Here is a 21,664-nt window from a genome sequence, read left to right on the forward strand (position 1 = left end):
CATCATGGGAGCCTGAGGTCTGGGGAAGCCAGCCCCTCGTGGGCCGGAGGCGGCTGGGCGCTGAGCTCCCACCTCTGGTGGGGAAGACTCCAGGGCCCCCCAGGTCCCCTCCCCAACCTGGAGCCTCAGCCCTGTCTCTCCTCATCCAGAAAAGCTTCGGGGTTCACTTCACCCCAGGGCCTTTGTCCATGCAGACCCGGGGTCCTCAGCCCAGACACGGTGTGCAGCTCTGAGCAGCTGGCCCTCCTGTCAAGGAGGCCCGGGAGCAGGGCCCCCTCAAGGGCATCTCCACAAGGCTGGAGGGGCGCCCCCAGCTTCTCTCTACAAGCTCACCAAGGATAGGGGTCCCCCACTTTACAGATGCCTCCTGGTAGGGGAGGGGGGCAGCCAGATTGATTTCTGACTTGGCTATTTCCAAACAGAGTGATGTTACTTGGCCTCGGTTTCCTTATTTGTAATCCTACCTGACCCTGATGGAGTATACCCCTCATCTGTGACCCCCTGCCAGACCCACGGGCAGAGCAGTCCTCATTCCCTTCTACAGATGGGGACAGTGAGGGGTTTGGGGGACTGGTCCAAGGTCTCTCAACTTGTCAGAACAGAAAAGTTACCCCGAGTTCTCAAGATTTTATGTTGCTGGGTCTCACACTGAGTCCCAGAATGTCTGGGTCTTGTCATTCCCCTCCCCCACCCCATCTCTGGACTGGTGGCCTCAGGATCCGGGCAGTTTGGGACCAGAGAAGCTGGGGGTCCCACTCCGCCCAGGTGGGTCTCCAAGCCTGGGTGCTCGTGGAGGGATTGGTCTCTCTGTCTGTCTCTGTCTCCGTCACTCTCCCCCCACCCCCATCCCTTCACTGGCCAGTGCACTGTCAGGAAAGTAAAGGCAGCTCTGGCAGCCGAAGGGCCTGGGGAAGCATCCCTTTGGTGGGGCAGGGGCTCCTCCACTCCATTTCTGCGGGAACCTGGGCACACGCGTCTGAGGCCCGCAGCGGCCACTTCCAGAATTGTGAAGTGAGCCTGGCTCTGGGCTGGGGGTACCTATGAAGGGGAGGGAAGGGGGGGTCCCCAGGTGAAGGGGTGAGCTGCAGAGCAGGTGAGGCTGTGCAGTCATTGGAGTCTGCTCTGGCCACCGCATTTAGTGTCTAGGGCTCAGGGTTCAAGTGCTGGCCTTCTCTTGCTACCCTTGTCACTTGGGGGGGTGTCACCCAAACTCCCTGGTCCTCAGTTTCCTCAACTGTAAACACAGAGGGTCCGACAACTCTCCCAGGTCCCTCTCATTGCCAAGTCGGTGTCCCCTTGGGCAAGTCCTCTTTGCTCTCCAGGCCTCAATTTCCTCTTCTACAAAATGGTCAGGCTGGGCCAGACGGCCGCGCGGCAGCCTCTGGCCCCCTTCTCAGAAAATGGTTTTAAAATAGCTAAGCTAGAACTCCTGGGGTTACAAAGGCAACAAAACAGACTGACATTTCGTTTTCTGAATTCATTCCTTGATCCTCGATTTCTTTCTTGTTTAAGCCGAGGGACCCAAGGGCAGAGCCCCCGGCCCCCACAACGGCCAGGCTTTGTTTCCCTCCTGATTAATTTAACTGCACCTCACCAGGGTGGCCAGGGTTTGCTGGGGGGGGGTGAGAGAGATGGGAGACCCCTCGGAACTGGAGGGCTTGGGGGTCGGCTAGCACAGTCATCACCATTTCCTCCATTTTCGTCAGGCCCCGTGATGTGGCCCCAGGAGGAGCCGCCAACAGCAGGATTTTCATAAATGCGGATTGGTTCATAAAGGACTGGAAAACTTGTGAAGGAGTTTGGGGCGTTTGTTTATGTCCCACCACAAGCCTGCAGGGGAGGTGGCACACCTCTTATTATCCTCATTTTACAGATCAGGAAACTGAGGCAGGGAGGTTAAGGCACTTCATGCCAGAGGCAGGACTTGAACCCAGGTCTCTGGCTGCAATCCTCACATGCTTTCCACTATTCCAGAGATTCTATCACCTTTCATCAAAGAAACAGCCCCGAGACTCGGACCCCAGAGAGGCTTTATAATTCACCCAGGCTGGCACTGCCCAGGTGTGCCGGGAGCAGGATTCTCCCCCAAGTCCTCCTGACTCCCTTGAATGCAGGGGTCGCTCCCTGCTCACTAAGCCGGGTCTCCTCTTACAGCAGAGAAGTGTCATGACTTGCCCAAATGAATTGACTGCCAACTGAGGCCTCCACAGCCTGGCACTGGCCTCCCTCCCTTTCCTGTCTTACCTAGAATCCATGCAGCCCCTGATCACAGTGATTCCCCCCTCCCCACCCAGTGTGCCCAGATACCTGCCACCCTGGCACAACCTGGCCTAAGTGCAAACCCTTAAGCTCCTTCCTCAGTGACCCTCGTGTTCCCTTCATCACCCCCTCTCCAGCCTTGGGATTCTGTTCCCTGTCCCCCACTGACCCCTGTCTCTACCCCCACAGTCCCTCATTCTCTGGGATCCCTTCTCCACAGGTCTCCAGCTCTCAGCCATCCTGAACCCTTGCCCACCTTCTTTCCTCCACCTTCTCAGACTCACTACTCGGTCTCATGACCGCCGTCCTCCCCCTTGTCCCTCCCCACTCCTTGGTTGTGGTCAGAGCTGGGTGCTCTGTGTCCCCCGGTGACCTCTGGGCCTCCATCTCTCCAGGACCTCCCCTCCTTCCAGGTTCATTGTCTCCTCTTTATTCTCTTCAGTATCTAGGCACCTCCTGGACACTCAATGGCTTTCCTCAGGGAGATCAATGAGGCACATTGATACTCTCTCTCATACCCTAACACCCCAGGCCCCCAACTGGCACATTGCCTAAGATCTCCACCCCCCAGATACTCATAGAGGCGGCTCCCCCTTTGATTTTTGGCTACCTCATAGTTCTGAAATGCCTGTAGCTGATATCTTGCCCCCTCTCCCTCATCTTCCTTGTGGTCTCTGCCCCCTCTACCCCCAGATCTCTCTCGGCCAACCCCTCTGCTCTAGCTCCCACTCTCCTCATTTTCCCATCTCAACCCTTGGGGAACCAACGAGTTCAACAGCACCCAATCCTTTTCTCTACTTCCCTGGAACCCTCAGAACTTGTCCTGCCAAGCCTAGCCTTGGATACCCCGACCATCTGATGCCCCCTCTTATACATGGACTGCTAGTGAGGACTGGCTGGCCTTGGGAAAAATTGGGGCTGCTACTCCCAGTGGGGTCTTCACCAGGGTAAGGCAATTTCCTTACTTTTTCCCTGACCATTCCAGGCCTGGAGTTCTCTCCATCCTTATCTCCTGTCTCCAGGCCCAATTCACCCCTCTAAAGAAGCCTTTACTGAAACCCCCTTAATGCCAGGCTCCCCTTTGGGATTATCCCCCAAAGAGCCAGGCATCCTTGTAAGTTTTCTGTCCCATAGACTGTCAGCTCCTTGAGAGCAGGAACTGTTTCTACCTTCCTATCTTCCCAGTGGTGAGCACTCTATCTCACCCAGGGCAGGTTCTCATTGATGACTGGATGGTTTGACTTTCCTTAGATGTGGAAGTCTTCTATGGGCATTGGTCTGCTATGGGCATTGATCTACCATGGGTGTTGTCTACCATGGGCATCAGTCTACTATGGGCGTTGGTGGGCAAGTCAGCCTATAGCATTCCCTGTTTCCTGCCTTCATGTGGGGATGGGATCCCAGTTCTAAAGTTACAGGAACCCCAGATGTCATGAGATCCAACCTCCTCATTTTACAGTAGCTGAGACAAAATTGGAAGCCAGGCATTCTGATAGCCTGGGACTGTGCCTCAGACAGATTTGAACCTGGAGCTCTGACATCTAAGGTACAGATTTGAAGGATCTTGGGGTCAGGAGGTCCTGAAGGTGCAGGAGCATTTGAAGAATGGACAGAATTTCCATGGACAGTTTTTGACTTCCTTTAGAGTTGTCTGGAATAAGTGCTTAAATGTTGACTTGTCTTAAGGGACATCTGCTGAAGAGGGGAGCTGTTCCCTGGGGTCCCCTGCTAGGCCTTTTCTATTGAGCTCTGTTCTCCCCACTGATGCTGCAAAACTCAACTGAAATGTCGTGGTCTTTCTTCCTCTTCATCTCTCCCCTCCTCTTTCTCCTCCTCAGTAATTCATTTCTGTCATGATGCCCAAGTCTTCCAGATGTTAAGGGGGTCAGGGTCTCCTCTGCCCTGCTGAGATAGCGCTCACTCTGAAGAAGTCCACAAGACAAAGATTGTCCCAAAGGGCCCTTTGGCCCTTTATGCTCTAAGTCAGCAGAGCCAGTCCCCCCAGGCTAGTCCCAAGCTGGTCCAGGATGGCCCATGAGGAAGGGCTTCCAGAGGGGTCTGTCCTGCCCCCAGCCTCTGCTGGCAAACCTTCCCATATCTCTTCACGCAACACAGCACTCGTTAGGAAGGCTTTCCTCTTTGTACCCTCCACCCAGCTCCTGCCTTCTAGGACCCAACAGAACACATCTGGGACAAGGCAGTCTCATACCTACCCTAAGGCTTCTCTTCTCCAGGGTTCCCAGATCCCAGACTCAGAACTCCTGGCCCATCCTGGCTTAGCAGAACTCTTCTCAATTGATAGGCCCCGTCCAGAGGACGAGGTGGGCTGAACAGAGCCTAGGACAGAGACCCAATTCTTCCCTGAATCTGAGAAGCTCTGCCATGATGACTGCTTTGACCAGTGATAGCAATATCATCCCAGCCTCATGCCAGCTCTGGGTGCCCACTATGGGCATTAGTCTATGAAACAGGCTCATAGATTCCTAGAGGTTAGATATGGGAGGGTCCTCGGGTGCCATTAAGACCTGAGGTTCTTAATCTGGGGTTCATAGATTTCCCCAAAGGGTCTGTGGGTAAAAATCAGAGGGTCTGTGAACTTTAATGAGGGGGGTGGAAGAACAATGTATATGAATATAATTGGTTTCCTTTGTCATCCTATAGGTTTTACTTTATGCATTTAAAAATCTTTGTGGTTTTTGTCTCAATACTGTCAAAAGGGTCTGTCTCCCTGAACGTCAGAGAGATTAGGTCATTTGTCCCAGGATTTCCTGAGAGTGGGTGTCTGAGATGGAATTTAAACCAAGAATCTCTATCTCTGAATATAGTGTTGCATTTGGGGGGAGGGGGGAGTTTTCCCATCCTCCCCATTAGGCCACTCTAGGAGTTCCCATAAGAAGGCCTTAATTTTCTGCCTGCCCCCCCCCCTCATCATCCCACCCAAAATACAGGCACTGAACCAGATGAAGCCCCTCTTCCCTGTCCTTCTCATCTCCACTCTAATCACCTCCTGGCTCTCCCTTTCTCTGCTCTAAGGTTCTCCTGCTGGGTTCTAAGGCCTTCCCAGCTCTGCTGTTCTGTGTTCGAACATGGAAACTAGAGCCCCTTGCCATCTCGACCTGTTCTAAGGTCCCTCCCAGCCCAGCCATTCCATGTTCTAGACTCCGTTTCTCCACAACCTCCTTTAGCGGCCCTCGGCAAACATGGTGGCCCACTTTGGATTGAGTCTCTGAGCATTTCTTTTCTGGCCTTTAGAGCAGCATTGAGGTACTTGGAGTCAAAAATAGTTTTGCAAAACCACTCTTAATATCTGTGTGTGTGCTTAAGAAACCAAAAGACCAAGCAAACAAAAAGCCTTTCATGTTCCCCAGCAGCTGGGCTTTCCCAGCGTCCACCTCCCTCCCTCCGGGCCCAGAGATTTCAAAGGAAGTCTAAGTGTGGGCCCCTGGGTAGCCTTTGTGGCCTGGCTCTGCTCGGGGGCCTCGGGGGCAGTCTGGAAGCTTCCAGCCTGTGGAGAAAGAGAGTCACATCCGAACAGGGACTGGAGATGTGCCGGGGGATTTGGGGGTTCAGGGAGGAAGCTTCTGGCAGCCTGACGATCAAGGCAATCTTGAGGCCTAGGACCCATCCAGGACAACTGCTCCACTTCAGGCAGGAGTGGGGAGTCTGACTGATGGGGGACCCTTTCGAAATTCCCCAGGAAGCCCGAAGAAGGGGGAAGTGAAAGTTGCTCCCTGTTGGGGTGCATGGCTCAGTTGACTCACCAAGCCCCAGGCAAAGAAAGGTTTAGTTTTTAAAAGGAAAGTGAAAGGCAAGGATAGGAAAAGGAAAAAGGACCCACACATATGGGATAGAAACCTTGCAGGAGGGGAAATGGGGGACCAAATGATCCCCATTGTCCCGTGTTCAGGCTCAACAGGGGCAGCTTCTCTTGAGGAAGAGGCCCCTGGCCACAGGCCCCACTTCAACTAGGCCAGTGGTTGCCCAGAATCTGAATTTCCTAACAAAATGTTGGTCCTCTTGCTTATCATAGCTGCTCTGAGTCCTCAGGAGAGTGGTGAGGCCCCTGGGCTGGGGGCCAGGTGCCCCACTTGGCTGTCACTGGGCCCTGGTGGCCGAGAGGCCCTTCTCCTTCCTGGGTTTCAGGCTTCCCCTTCAAGAAACAGAGGAACAACTCCCCCCTCCCCCAACTTTGCTGTTCTGTCTTCTAAGTTCTGTCTCCCCTCTGGCTTTCTGTTCTCTCTGTTCTCAGGTCCCTCCTAACCTTGAGATCTGATGTTCTCTGACAGCCTGCCAATCCCTGGGGTCCTTTTGATGTAAAGGGTGCTTATAGCCCCCTGGGTGGGGACAGAAGGTAAACCCCCCATTCCCAGGCTAGGTGAGAACATTTGAGGAGAAAGGACTCACCTTATGGCAAGGGGTTGTCCTTGGTCTTTGGGGGTCATCTGTCTTCCAAACATTTGAGGCATCATCCTAAATATCAGCGGCTGTGGAAATGGCCTCTCAATATCTTGTGGAACTTTTAACATAGGAGAGGCAGCCCAATGGAAAATAAAGGATCTGGCTAGGGTAGATGGATGCATGGAGGGCTGGCTGGCTGGCTGGATGCAGAGTTTATAGATTATTTTCCATGTGACAAACTCTGTGGTAAGCACCAAAATGTCTTCCTTTCCCCTTAAGGAGATTACATTCTAAGACAGCCCACAAAAAGGGGTTGGAAAGGAGAGGGCTAAGTGTTTTATGGTGATGGCATGAACTCAGGTTGACTGGGGAGCATCCTAGGAACCTTGTTCTGGGTGAGTTAAAGTGAAGGCTCCTTAGTTGAAGTGGGAGGGACTGGGGGGACCCAGGGCCCAGACTGAATCATAGTGGGAGGGAGAGGATGATGGCTGGAGAATGGGAAGCCCAGTGAGGAGATGTCCAGCAGATATGTCATAGGACTTGAGAACCGGCCTCAGTTCTGTCATGTACCGCTCCCATGTGTCCATTTAACCCCCTTGCACCTCATTTTCTTCATCTGTAAAATCAAGTGGCTGGAGTGGTCAGCCTCTGAGGTCCTTTCTTGATCTAGATCTATAGGAAACCTAATTCCATTTCTAGCAGAGACATAAAGGGTCTCATCAATGGAACTGGAGGCAGGGGGTTCATTGTTGTCAAGGATGATCACTCCCAACGATTTTTGAATTGTGGTTGTTACTGAAGAAAGAGTTGTTTCTATGACGGCCTTTGAAAATGGCAGAAGCGTTGTGCTGACCTCATTACCTTCCAAACCTGCTGGGAATATTTTTGTCTTGTATTCGTCAATGTTCTTTCAGACCTGGAACCTCAGAGATGCCCCAGTGACCCTTGTCAACCTCAATCAAAGACCTGAATGCCAGGGGACCTCAGAGCTCATCTAGCCTTGTCTCTTGCTTTGCAGAGGATTCTGCCAAGGTTCAGAGAGAACTAGGTCCCTGACTAAGGTCACAGATAATAGTCTTTCATGTTGGCTCTCTCTTCACAAGGACTCCAAGCCCAAACTAATCTCATTCATCTACCTTCTTTCATGTCTCCCTGGCAAATACAAATAGAGAAGTAGGGTCCCCCTGGATTTAGAGGTTTAAAAGTAGAAGGCCCATAAAAGCGAACCCAAGGGGTGGCTGGGCTGGGAAGAGAATGGGTCGCCATATTGAAGTCTGTAAGTTAAATAGACAACCAGGACCACACCATAGCTGCCTCTTTACAAAAACACAGAAACCAACCAATGGATGTCTCCAAGCGTCCCTTGACTTTTAGGGGAAATAATGGGAGAAGACCACCAAGATGTCAAGGAACTCTGCTCTTCCTTTGTGGGGACACCCTCCTTTGAGATGGAACACTACCCATGGTACCTTATATCTTTAAAGGGCTGTCTGAGCCTCAGCAGCTCTACTTGTCTTGTTCAGGGTCATACACCTAGTAAGTGACAGAGGAGGGATTTGACCCCCAAGTACAGACCCCTGTGCCTCTAGAAGGAGTGAGAAAGAGTGGATGGCATGAGAAAGAGGACGCCCAGAACAAGGCCAGGCTCAGCTCTCCATTCAACAGAGTAGAAGGTCTTTGCCCATGTGGAAACGAGGGCTCAACTCTCAGAACCAGGCCTCTATCATTTTCTTTCCTGGTTCTTTAATGAGTGCTTGGTCCAGGGAAGTGGCCACCCCCCCCCCCCCAGGTTTCCACTAGCCATGGCCTGGCCTTTCATGAGGTCTCACAAATAATCCCAAGAATGCTATATTTATCATCAGAAGGTCTCATTTGACTCTTGATCCAGTTACTCCCTCACGATTTGTCCTTGGACAAATCACTTTTCTCTCTAGCTTCTGATCTTTTTCCTTTTCTTTTTTTGTACTGATATGATGGTAACTTGCCCTTCTCCCCAGAGGTGTGAGGTCTTGTAGACCTTCGTAAGCCCTGAAGATTGGAAGAAGAGGAAGTGGTGACCTTCTTCTCACATTACCCAATGTAAAGGTTCATTTTCCCCCCAGAGGACCTGATGGGACCATAGTGAGAGTGCAACCAAACAGTCTTTCACTTGCAGTGGGAGACCTAGCTTCACATCTTGGCTCAGTCACTTAGCCAGCTTTGGGGACTTCTCTTTTTTGGGGTCTGTTTCTTGCTCAGTCAAATGAGGGCAATGGTCCTTGCCCCCGCCCCCACCTCTGTTGTCTGGGAAATAAGCAACAAATACTAACTCTGAATAAAAATACCAGCAATAATTCCTTAGGTGTCTCAGAGCACTTAAAAGAGCTATTCATCCATGACTTGGTGAGCCAAGTCTCATGGCAGGCCCATGAGATTGGGAATTGGGATTTATATTCTCCATTTAGTAAAAAAGGAAACCAAGGTGGACTATGGCCACCAGCCCAGAAATGTCAGAAACAAGACTGGAACCCAGGGCTTCCCATCTCCCAACTCAGCCTTGTATCGGCCTGGGGTGGCGGGTGACTTCTGACAACATCGACGGGATCACTAGAGTGGCCATCTTGATTTCAACTTTGTATGCCCAGCACCAAGCATACACCTGGTGCTTAATAAATGCTTGTTGATTTCTGTGTCCTGATCCATGCCCCTTTGGTCAAAGCCATGTGACATGGTGGAGACATGTCCCTTGGTGTTTTTTCCCCATAAGAATGTGAGCTCCTTGAGGACAGGCACTCTTGATATTCCCAACTGGCCACCCAGTAGGTGCATATGGACTGCTTGGGCACCTTTAGCCCTTCACTGAGGTCTGGGCTTAGAGAGCAGGACCTCAGCCCTGGTCCCCATAGCCTCCCCAGGCCCCCTTCTTTCCCCTTTTCCCCTTGCTCCCCTTCTGTTTAGCACTTGCTACCTGGTGATAACCTCCTTCTGTGAAGGCAGACACAGCTCAGGCCTGGAGCACAGCACCCGCTTGTTTTTCCACTCACTAGATGGGGGAAGGATTTCGGGAGGGGGTGATGACAACGGGGAAGCTCTCTGGGCGAGATGGCTGCTGAGAGCCCTCCAGCTCTGAGAGTCAGTGACTTGGTCTCCTCTTGAGTCCCACCTCCTTCCTCTCTGTGTCACTTTGAGGAACTTGTCTCCCTCTCCAGAGCTTCCTCCTCTCTGAGCCTCCCATCCCCCAGGAGTTTGTGAAGAAGGCCTTATCATCCAGTAGGAAAGGAGGGGAGGAGGGGGTGATCTTTGACCCTTCTCAGAAGCTGCCTCTGATGGTGCTGGGCTTCTTCCCAAGCTTCTGGCTACCCATAGCAGGACAGGGGAGGGGGTCTGGGGGTGCACTTGCTGTTATCTGAACGGGCATTTCCTCCCCTTTACTCTGTTCTGCCTCGATGTGCCAGACTGAAGAGTGGCCTCCCCCAGAGCCGGAGCCTAGGGCAATGCAGTTCCAAAGCTTTCTCAGATGTGAGATGTCCTCTACCACACCCTGACCGGGACTGAGGCTGGAGTAGGGCTTCTACAGTCAAGTCTGGGAAAGCCACCGCACCCCCCAGGCCACCCAAGGACTGATCTTGGATGCATGGCGGCCTCCTCCCCTCCCTCCTGCCCATCTGGACCCTACCTGGGGGCAGTGGCTATTCGGGTGCTCAATATGACCTTCTCCTTGTTTCCAAACTTGCTTCCCAGTCTCTCCCGTGATCCTTAGCACAGTCTTGGGAGGCAGACAAAATACAGGTTATCATCCCATTTAAAAGATGAGGAAACTGAATCCCAAAGGGCACATGACTTGTAAATGCTCCCACCAAACCCAAGTTGTGTCACTATTCTTCAGAATGGAGAGTGGAGGGGGGTGCCTGTGATCACAAGTTATAGTGGAGAATTGCAAGCAAAGAGGATTTAACACTTGAAAGTATTCTTAATCTAAGATTTAAAAATATTTTAATAATATTTTGAAATAATTAATTTTGTAGTATTATGTATTTTACTTTATGCATTTGACTTCTTTTTTTAAAAATAAAAAGTATTCATTTTTTCCAACTACCCATAGACAACTTTTAGTATTCATTTAAAAAGAGTTTTGAATTCCAGATTTTTTTTCCCTCCCTCCCTCCCTCCCTCCCTTCTTTTCTCCCTAAAATGGTAAGAATTTGATATAGGTTATATATGTGTAATCATGTAAAGCATATTTTCATATCAGTCATATTGTGAAAAAAACAACAAAAGGGAAAAAAGAAAGTGAAAGTGGCATGCTTCAATCTGCATTCAAACTACTTCTTGGGAAGCAGAATTTTCCATCACGAGTTCTTGGAAATTCTCTTGGATCCCCAAGTTGCCAAGAGGAGCTAAGGGATCACAGTAGATCATGGCACAGTGTTATTGTTAAGGTGCTCATTTCACCTTGCCTCAGTTCATGGAAGTCTTTCCAGCCTTCTCTGAAATCATTCTACCCATCATTTCTTTTAGCACCACATTCCATTTCATTCATCTTCCACAACTTATTCAGCCATTCCCTAACTAGTGGACATCCCCTCAATTTCCTTTTTTCCCCCTACACAAATAAAACTGTTATAAATATTTTTGTACATTTAGGTCCTCCCCCCCTTTTTTTTTTATTTCTTTAGGGTATAGACCCAGCACTGTATCGCTAGATCAGTTTTATAGCTCTCTGAGTCTAGTTCCAAACTGCTCTCCAGAATGGTTGCCTGAGTTCACAATTCCACCGGCAATGCATTAAGACACAGTTTTCTTTCATCCTCTCCAACATTGATCATTTTCCTTTTTTTTGTCATATTAGTCGATTTGATAAGTGAGAGGTGGTACCTCAGAGTTGTTTTAATTTTCATTTTCCCAATCAGTTGTGATTCAGAGCATTATGTTCATATGCCTATCCACATCTTTGATTTCTTCCATGTGAAAACAACTTGTCCATATCCTTTGATAATTTATCAATTGGGAAATGACTTTCATACTTACAAATTTGACTCACCTCCCTATCTGAAAAATGAGATCTTCATCAGAGATACTTGCTATGAAAGTTATTTCCCAAGTTTCTGCTTTCCTTCTAATTTTGGTTGCATTGGTTTTGTTTGTGCAAAAGAAATTTTAATTTAATGTGAACAAAATTATCCATTTTCTCTCAGTCTCTTGTTAACTCAAAAGTTCTTTCCTTCAACTATTCCTTGCTCTCCTCATTTGCTTATGATATTACCCTTTATGTCTAACTCATATACTCATGTTCCCTATGTTGGCATATAGTGTAAGATGTTGGTCTAAACTTAGTGTCTTCCCAGCAGTTTTTGTCAAATAGTGAGCTCTTTTTCTAAAAATTTGAATGATTGAGTTTATCAAACACTGCTACTATGGTCATATACTGAGATTTGTGTATCTGATCTATTCCACTGATCTACCACTCTTATTTCTTAGCCAGTACCAAATAATTTTAATTTTGAGCACTTTGTAATATAGTTTGCTATACTACCTTCCTTTGTATTCTCTTTAACTTAATATATTTTAAACATTTCTGGGAAGGGGTTCATAGTCTTCACAGACTCTCAGTGGGGGTGCAAGGAATGCCTAAAAGGTTATAGATTCCTGCCTGATGGTGCCAGTTTGACATGGCATCCAGGATGGGCATCAGTCCTTCCTCAGATATGTCCTCACTGGGTAGTCTCTAACCTCTGTGTGTCCTGATTTCTTCATCTGTTCTAATGAGATGTGTGAGGACCAAAGAGGGAAGGCCCCTCCTGACCCTGCCAGAGATTGTAACTAGCAGATCCAAAATGGAATCTAGGGTCTCCTTCCATGCTCCCTCCCACTAGGTGCCATGTTCCTGCTCACCTTTCTAAGCCTCAGATTCTTAATGTAGGATCTCTCTTAGGGGTTGTTTGGTAGATTGTTTGGTAGACGCAAAGTTAGAGGCTATGATGCCAAATCCTGGCTCATCCCCTTGCCCTGGGGCTGTGTGTGCCAGCCTGGGGAGATGATTCCCCTTCCCTAGTCTTCAGTTTCCCAACCTGACTCGATGACCTCTGAATAGTCTCCGACTTTAGAGCCACCAGTTTTAGGATGGCACCCGCCTCTCATTGGGGCTGCTCCTTCCATGGCTCAGGAGATGGGGACTCCAGACATCAGGTCGCAACGCCCCCATTCTTGGGGAAAGATGATTTCCTTCTGCCTGGGGAGGCAGATGAGGATCTGTGGGCTCATCAGAAAGTGTGAATTTTCCCTGGCTCTGAGCCGTGGCATTCTTTCTGGCTCTCACCTAGTTCCATGGATGGGAACAGATGGCATCCTGTGCCAGGCTTTATCTGCTGTCCCAGGAGAGAAACTGGAATGTGATGCACTCTGCTTCAGAAGGAAGTTCAGATACCCCTTCCTTCTTCATGAAGAGACCAAGAGGCATGTGGAGTTGGGAGGGTCCTTGGGGCCCGGGTAGCCAGGTGCTACCACAGGGGCTCTGAGAGAAGTCATTGTCCAGAAGAGGGTCCTCCCTGCTCCCCCCGGAGGAGGCAGTGACTTTTTGAAGTCACTCTGGTTCTAAGGGACAGAGTTCAGGATCCAGATTCTTGACTTTCCCAGGAGACCCACATGGACTCTACCTGTGGACCAGCCTCAGTAGAGACCACCCTGTTCTTCTCTTCTCTCCCATCCTCTCTCTTTTTTTTCCTTAGGTTTTTGCAAGGCAAACGGGGTTAAGTGGCTTGGCCAAGGCCACACAGCTAGGTAATTATTAAGTGTCTGAGACGGGACTTGAACCCAGGTACTCCTGACTCCAGGGCCAGTGCTTTATCCATTGCACCACCTAGCCGCCCCTCTCCCATCCTCTCTTAACCTGGGCCTTGGTGTGGCCTCTATCTTCAGCTTATGCCTATTCATCACCCTCCTCCCCATTGTGAGCTACCTGTTATGGGTGCAACCTGTATTTAGATGGATCTGATAGTGGGGGCATCTCCGAGATACTCCTTCTGAAGTCAGGAATGAATGAAATTGCATTAATTACCCAGGATCAAGCCCTGAATTTGACCCTCCCTTGCTCCATGAACCTCCAGACCAGGTGTGCCCATATACATCAAACACTTGTGATTGCATCAGTGTGGGAAGTTGGGTTGTGGTGGGAGGTGGCTGTCCTCCCATGGCAGAGAGCTTCCCTTTAGAGAGTTCTCAAGGGCTCTTGAATGAGCTCCTTCCCTTCTCTGGCAGGGGTAGTACCAGGGTGAATGGTGCCCCTAGTGGTCGCAAGTAGTCTTCCCTAAACCACATTGTGCTGTATGCAGTAGGTGCTGGATAAGTGAATGGATGGAGGACATTTATTAAGCTCTAAGCATGATGTTATTCTAATAAAAATAAAAAGTCAGACAGGTCCTGGTCTCCAAAAGCTCATCTGTCTAATGGAGGGGATCAACATGCCATGAGATCAGTTACTGAACAAATGGAAAGATCCAGAAGTGCCAAAGGTGCTGTTACAAAGCCTAGGACAAGATGAAGTCCTTGGGTTATACCAGGAAGCTGAATGAGTGTTGGCATTTCTTACTGGAGATAGTGTGTGGTAGCACCTTCTCTTGGAGAATTCTCTCCAATGTTTCTAAATTGCATCTTTTTAAAAAAAAAATTTTGCAAGGCAATGGGGTTAAGTGACTTGTCCAAGGTCACATAGCTAAGTAAGTGAATGAGGCTGAATTTGAACTCAGATGCTCCTGACTTCAGGGTCGGTGCTTTATTCACTATACCACTGCATCTTGTCAGGAAAGGGTCATTTGCATTTTGCATAGTCCATTAGACTATGAGTTCCTCAGGGGGCTTCCTTTCTTTGCTATACAGAAGGTATTTAATAAATGCTTGTTGCCTGTATGAGTGAAGGACATAGAGATAGCCCAGGGATTTATATTTTATCAATCACCTACTAAGGCCTAGAAGATGAAGGGAGCTAACGGTCCAATAGTCGGGATTCTTGATCTCATCTAAGCCTTGTGATCAGTCCATCCAATAATAGGCACTGATTAGGCCCCTACTGTGTGTAAGGTGGCTTGAATGGGCTCTGAGTAGTGGAGACCTAGAGGGGAGTACAAGGAGTAAAAAATGAGGTGGGGAACTTTTCTAAAAGAGGATTGTTCTGGTTGTCTAAGGAGAATTGTCTCCAGTGTTTATACCATAGTAAAGAACTAATCAATAATTGTTGATTGATTGGTTGATTGGTGGAATCTCTGGCCTTTAGTCTCTTCATCTGGGCCCCAACCATGTTTACAGAAATGGAGATGGTACCACCAGCGCTTTTTCCTCCCAACAACTGCATGAGGTGGGCATCTGGGGATGTCCCCCCATTCGCTCCGGGAAGGTCCAGAGATTTGGCCAGATGGTACAGCAGCAGGTGTCCATGCCATCTCCTGGATGGGTGCTGCCATTTTGCTATCCAAGCCATCATCTTTCCATGAGTCAGAGGCTCTGGAGTCTCTGTTTACATTCTCAGTCCTTCCCCGGCCCAGCTCTGTCTTCCTTTGTTTACAAAATTCTGAGTAAGACCAAGACCCCTGACCAGGCGGGCCTCATTGCAGGATACTGGACACCCTGGAATTCAGATAGGATTGGCTCCCTTTAAGCAGGGTCTCCGTCTCAGAGGTTCTCGTGCTAGGTTCCCTCTCCAGTTTCTCAGCTCCTCATTTCTAAGGGCAATAAAAGCCCTGCCTGTCTCCATCTCTCAGTGCCATGCCCCAAATCTCAGGATGCTGGGCTGGGGCAGGTAATCCTGGGATGAAAACCTTCCCCTTCTGTGGGAGCTCCTTCCTGGGTGGCTCCCTCCTGGGCCCAGGTAGGACAGAGCCCTGGGCTTTGCAGCCTGTCCTCACCAGTGTAATCAGAAGGGAGGGGGTGCAGCCATAAGGGCCCACCAGAGGCCATGCTTCACTGGCACTATCCCTGCAGCTTCTAGGCCACCTTCATTCAAGAGTCAGTCTGATGCCAGCCAGGGGCCTACTCCTGAGCCCCAAGAGCTTGGCCAGCCAGGCAAAGAGGGAAGGGTCTGCTTTTTCTGCCTGTGTGCCCCCCCACCCCAGGATGGAGAGATCACTCCCAAAACTGGAACTAATGACCTAACTTGTCAGTCATACTGAGGTACATACCTAAATGCACACTCATATATAGGGTGTGTGGGGAAGAGAGAGAGAGAGAGAGAGAGAGAGAGAGAGAGAGAGAGAGAGAGAGAGAGACAGAGAGAGAGACAGAGAGACAGAGAAACAGAGAGACAGAGAGAGAGAAAGACAGAGAGACAGAGACAGAGAGACAGAGAGAGATACAGAGAGAGACAGAGAGAGAGAGAGAGAGAATAGAGAGAGACGGAGAGGATGCTATTATTATTGCCATTTTATAGGTTGAGGAAACTGAGTCTAGGAGAAAGAGACACAGCAGGTAAGTGTTTAAGGCTAGATTTGAACTCAGGTCTTCCTGACTGTCCATGCCAGACTTAGTTGGGTTCAAATTGTTTGGTTGTTTTAATCATTCAAGTATCAAAAATGGTTCATTAAAGTCTTGGAACCATCCTCAGCTAGGTTCCAGATTTTCCTGCTACTTTACTCAAGTTTAATCCTGACAGCTCGGAGAGATGGGGAGTGTCATAAGACTCTATGGAAGGAAATGTTCCTAATGATGAAAACTATCCAGAAGGAAGGTGGGGGCGATGGGTTGCCTCAGGAGGTGGGGAGATGAAGGCTATCCAGCCCCTTGTAGGAAGGTGCAGGCAAGATCCCTGGATGTGGATGAACTGGACTGGGGCGGGGGGGGGTGTTTCTCAGGTCCCTCTCAGCTCAGAGATTCTAGGCTCAGCAGTCATCCAGAATAAGATCAAAATCTGGGGTGATCAGGATGACACACCAGTTCCCCAGGGGCATTTCTGGTCCCCCAGTGCACCTGCTAGCCAAATGAACAGGTTCCTTGAGGTCAGGGACCATGTCTCCTTTTTTTCGGCATCCACACTCCCCCAGCCCCCTCACACACCCACACATTTACACACCACACAACACCCCCATATATAGACTCCACACAGTCTGTTTGGCTTAGATCGAGGCATCCCCTAGGCCCTGTAGAGGAAGCCAGGCTGAGAGTGGGCTGTAGAGGAGAGAAGGGGCCAGGGCTTCTGACTTTTTTTGAGAAGGACCAATGTCGGCTGGAGATGAAGTGTTCAGGGCAGAATGAGGTACAAGGTTGATGGGAAGGAAACAGATAATGTACTGAATAGCCAAACCAGTTGCCTGTGCAGGTAGCAGGTCTCCCTCCACCCAATGCTGGGGGTCTCCAGGCAAGAAGTCAGATAGCCATTTGTTGGAGATGGCAGTCAGTAGTCAACAGTCCAGGCCTGGGGATGAAGGCTGAGGATGCCAGGGAAGGCCAGAGCCTGGTACCTGCCCTCAAGGACCGTCCCCATGGTCTACTAGGGTTTTCACCTGTCATTAACCTGGTACACACAAGATCTCTGCAGGCTAGAGGAAGGGAAGACCCCACAGGAGTGCTCATTCAGGGTTCCAAGGCCCTGAGGCTGCTTCCTGCTCTTAGATCCTGGGAATTCCCCGACCTCCTCCTCCTTGCTTCATGGGATTGTCCCTGCAGGGAGGTACCCTGTAGAGAAAACTCCCCTGGGACTTTGGGAGATGGTTCCCTAGAAATATTGCTGCTGATGGGAATGGAGGGATGGGCAGGACGCCCCCCCCCAGAGTAGAAATAGCTTGGGTTTTCCTCCAGGGCCATCTTTTCTAGACTGAGAAGAGTAGAATCTAAGGACCCGTTGGTGGGTGAACACAGACCAAGGTGGGGAACCTAGACAGGCAACTGAGGACCAGTCAGGACTGACTCATTTGAAGTTGATGCAACCTTACAGCAGGATGACCATGGCCCAAAAGTGTGTTTTTTGCCCTGGCCTCTCCGGTGGGGTCCAGTGGAGATTGACTTCAGGTCTGAGTCCAGCAGAAGGATCCCCATCATTTTTATAGAGGGAGAAACAAGGACCCTGAAATGACTGGTCAAGGAGCAGTAAGAGAATATCACAATGAGGAGGCTTTACAAACCCATTTAATCTTCACAGGACATTAGGAGAGAGGGGGATGGGGGCCCAACAGGGTTGGGATGGAGATGATGTCTGACCTCTCCATCTTGGTACAAAGCCCCTCCAAATTCAGGAGGATTCCTGGAAAGGCCAAAGTGTTTGAAGGTCTCAGGGGTCGGGTGGATAAGACAACTTGGAGGAATGTACCGAGCTCTCTGCAGAGGTGGGAGAGAGATCCAGAGGGTCACAAGCAGCGACAACAGGGTTCTGGACAGGATGAACTCTAAAGAGAAGAGAGAGAGGAAAAGGGGGAAGGAGGATGAGGAGGCAAGGATAGCAGCATCTGGGGTATCTCAGGACCAGAGAGACCAGGATCTTTTCCCACTTATGAGTAGGGGGATATGCTTAACCAAACAAGGGATAGATAAAATAGATAACTGAGTGCAAGAAACAGAAAAAGAAGAAACAAAATCAATACAGCTCACATAAAAATAGAAGCCATTGATTGACCTTTAAGATCCCTCAGTTTTAAAGCTATTATTTATCAGAGGGAGTAATGCCAGTTTAAGGTACATCCATCATCTTGCCATTCCAGACACTGTCCCTTCTGGGTCTCATGACCCATGTTCCTCTCCCTCTTGCGATGGTTGCTCCACTGCACTCACAAAGCTGAGGTTCATCAAGGAATCCCTGGGCATTGCCTTCCTCCTCCATCTCCTCACCTTTCTGTCTACACCAAGGTTGGGCCATCTCCCTGGCCCATTGAGGAATCCCTCATACCGCTCCTCATCCTTAGGAAGCCATGTCACGGAGGGTGGTGCCTATGGACCTCTTCCAGATGTGACCATTTGGACTGAGGTAACTGGCCAGAAGCATACAGGAGAGATGTGCACATCCTGGTGGTCATGGCAAAGGCAATCGCTGTTCCTGTGGTAGATGTGGCTCTGGGTTCCAGGGTCTCTGCCTCTCAGGCCTTACATGCCCTGACTTTGGGATGACTGGTCATTCCCCCACCCCCATCACATCCAAAAGCCAACATGGTTTTCATCACTTTTACAGCAACTGCTGATTTCCTGAGAAATCCCTTGTCTAGAATTTGTCCTCAACCAGCAGGGCCCTGCTTAGTGTGATTGGTTTTTGGTGAAACAGCTTTTCAGTTTGTGTGTTTGCTTGTTTTCCTTTTCTGTGAATCAGATGCTTCTTGGTCCCAATATAAAGCATTTGGGAGATTCTCTGGTTCTCCAATCGGCTTCCTTAATTGGCTCTTTGGTTCAAATTGGGGTCCTTCTTCATCGGGCCCCTTCAAGGGAATTTTTGTGGGCAGGTCTTAGTCTGTTCATTCGCCAATGTGGTGTTCATCTCCTCATTGGATGAGGCCTCAGTGGATCAGGCTGACAGTCCATGGAAGCATGTACCCATCACAAAAGGGACAGAGGTCAGAGAACACTAAGAGACCATGGGGGAAAATGGGTGACCTTGATTATGAAGTACATAGGGAGGGGGTATGTGAGTAAGAGAGAGAGAGAGAGAGAGAGAGAGAGAGAGAGAGAGAGAGAGAGAGAGAGAGAGAGAGAGAGAGAGAGAGAGTGTGTAGTGAGTGGGGAGGGGAAGGGGGGCATCCAAGTCCATAGCTATTGATGAAAGGGAAAGGACATTAGTATGGAGAGTACCCTTAGGCCCATTGGGGGAGTCTCTGACACTAATTCTGCTTTTCTGCTGGTGGTTCAATGAATAGAGAACCAGGCCTGCAGGCAGCAAGATTTGAATTCAAATCTAGTTTCAGACACTGAGTGGCACTGGACAAGTCACTCTACCTGCCTCAATTTCCTCAATTGCAAAATGAGAATAATTATAAGAGCTTCAATCTCCCACTTATGAGAAAATCAAATGAAATAATATATGTAAAGTGTGTAACCAGTGGTTAGTACATAGTAGATCCTATGGAAATGATTGCTCCCTTCTTCTCCCCTCCAGCTCTGGTCTTCTCTGTTCTAAAGTTCCTCCAGTTCTGACCTCTGTTCTAAGGTCCCTCCAGCTCTGACCTTCTCTGTTCTAAGGTCCCTCCAGTTCCAACCTTCTCTGTTCTAAGGTCCCTCCAGCTTTGACCTTCCCAGTTCTAAGGTCTCTCTAGCTCTGGCCTTCTCTGTTCTAGGATCCCTCCAGCTTTGACCTTCCTGGTTTGAGGGTCCCTCCAGCTCTGACCTTCTCTGTTCTGATCTGAGGGATCTCTCTCTGTTCTGAGGATCCTTCTAGCTTTGATGTTCCATCTTCCAAGATCCTTCTCAGCCCTGGCATTTTCTATTTCATTTCAAAGACCTTCCTTGCTCCCACCTTCTATGGCCCTCTATGTCCTGGGTTTGAGGGCCCTGCCAATCTCTGATGATCCATGTTCTATGGTTGATAGGTCCTTCAGTGTTGACATTCTCTTTTCTAGAACCTTTCTCAATTCTCATATTTCTAGTTTTTCTCTTCTAAAGGCCCTCCCAACTCTGACATTCTGTTATTCTAAGTCTTAGAGACTCTGAGTCAGTGTAATTGGGGAGTTGACACCCACAGATGAAACCTAAATATAAAGACAGTTCTGCAAAGCCATATGTCATGCTAACTCAGTTGAATGGTACCTAGGGGAGTTTGGGGGAGGAGAGATCACGGGGTCCTGACTGTGCATGGAACTTTCCTGAAGTTTGTTTAGGGGAATGAATGAATGCTGATTGGACTACCCCAGAGCAGGCCTTAGAAAGTGGTTTAGAAGCCCAGAATGGGAAAGCCGGGTGGGTCCTCAGCAGTCCCCTCCTCTGGCTCACAGTGGAGGGGAGATGGTCTGCCCTGGGCTGTGATGTGATGGGGGGGAATGTGGTGTGCCCATGCTGGCTCTGGGGTACAGACCAAGAACAGTGCAGCAGAGCCACACATGGAGCCCCAGATTCTTGTGAGCCCTGAAGAGCAGGGTAAGGCCCTGAGCTTCCTTCCCCCAAGTATCAGAGTGGGCTAGGACTGGGACCCTGAGTTTGGAAAGCTTTTTTTCAAAGCAGTTTGATTAGCTTTAATAATTCACCCTAGGGCAGGTGAGAAGGTGCCAGAAGGTCTTTGGTGAGGTCCCCTTGTCCTGCCACTGTCTTTGGCATAGGAAGCTCCTTTGGCTTTGACAGAGGGCTCAGGACCCTAGGGCAGCTTGTGTTATTCCAACCAGAAATGGCCTGGAAGCATGGCCGTCATGGCCTTTCCTTACTTTGGACTGAAGGGTGGACCTATTGTCCAAGGCATCCAGAATCTGATGACATCATTGCTCATGCAGAGACTCTGCCGCTCTCCTTTTCTCCATTTCTCCATCTTTCTCTCTCTCCATTATCCACCTGCTTTGTGGGCGTCTCTCCTAGGGAAAGAGCAGCAGATATTCCTGGATGGGAATGGGAAACAATGTGGAAATCCCATAGAGGGGGCATCTGTGGGATGAACACCTGCCCCACCCAGAAACCCAAAGTCCCCTTGGATGTGTGGACCACGTGGTAGACATGGCATCAGAGATCCTGGGTTCAAGATCTGATTTTGGCCATACAACAGGCAAGTTCCTTCCTTTCTGTGGGCCTCAGTTTTTCCTTCAGTAATCCTTCCAGATCTAAGTCCTGTGACCTGAGGAGCCCCAGTGAGGTGAGCTCAGCAGCCTTGATCCCTAGATCTCAGTGATGCTGCCTTTCAGGTGGTTCAAGTGGCCTCTAGCTCTTGGTAGCTAGCTTGGATGGGACTGGATGGGCCTGGTGGTCTGAGCAAAGACTCAATGGACACTCCCAGGGCCCCAGGGGCAGTGTCCAGCTTCCAAAGGGAGAAGCTCAGGATGGTCAGGGTACCTCCTCTTTGGTTACCTAATAAAGGGAACCTGTTTGGAGGAGGGGAGTCATTGGTTACACAGTAGCCCAGCCCATTTAGAGAGGCAGCATCTAGGAGGCCCAA

At 49.7% G+C, this 21,664-nt stretch overlaps 1 protein-coding gene and 1 long non-coding RNA gene across 3 annotated transcripts in view; one reads left to right on the forward strand and one right to left on the reverse strand.

Moving 5' to 3' along the window:
• Positions 1-21,664, forward strand: part of CYRIA (CYFIP related Rac1 interactor A) — an 87,228-nt gene that overhangs the window by 7,637 nt on the left and 57,927 nt on the right. The window contains exon 1 of one of the 2 annotated variants that reach the window (XM_074195066.1): positions 2,894-3,206. The exons of the other annotated variant lie outside the window; for it this stretch is intronic. The gene's annotated coding sequence lies outside the window, so the exon portion shown is untranslated. Of the gene's footprint in view, positions 1-2,893; positions 3,207-21,664 lie in introns of those variants that run through there. 2 annotated transcript variants of the gene reach the window in all.
• LOC141512616 (uncharacterized) lies at positions 17,725-21,536 on the reverse strand. Its single transcript, XR_012475544.1, has 2 exons — positions 20,946-21,536; positions 17,725-17,999 (listed from the first exon to the last, which is right to left on the reverse strand). It is a non-coding gene; the product is annotated as an uncharacterized LOC141512616 (long non-coding RNA).

The sequence above is a fragment of the Macrotis lagotis genome, chromosome 1 (genome assembly GCF_037893015.1).
Source record: "Macrotis lagotis isolate mMagLag1 chromosome 1, bilby.v1.9.chrom.fasta, whole genome shotgun sequence".
NCBI lineage: Eukaryota > Metazoa > Chordata > Mammalia > Peramelemorphia > Peramelidae > Macrotis > Macrotis lagotis.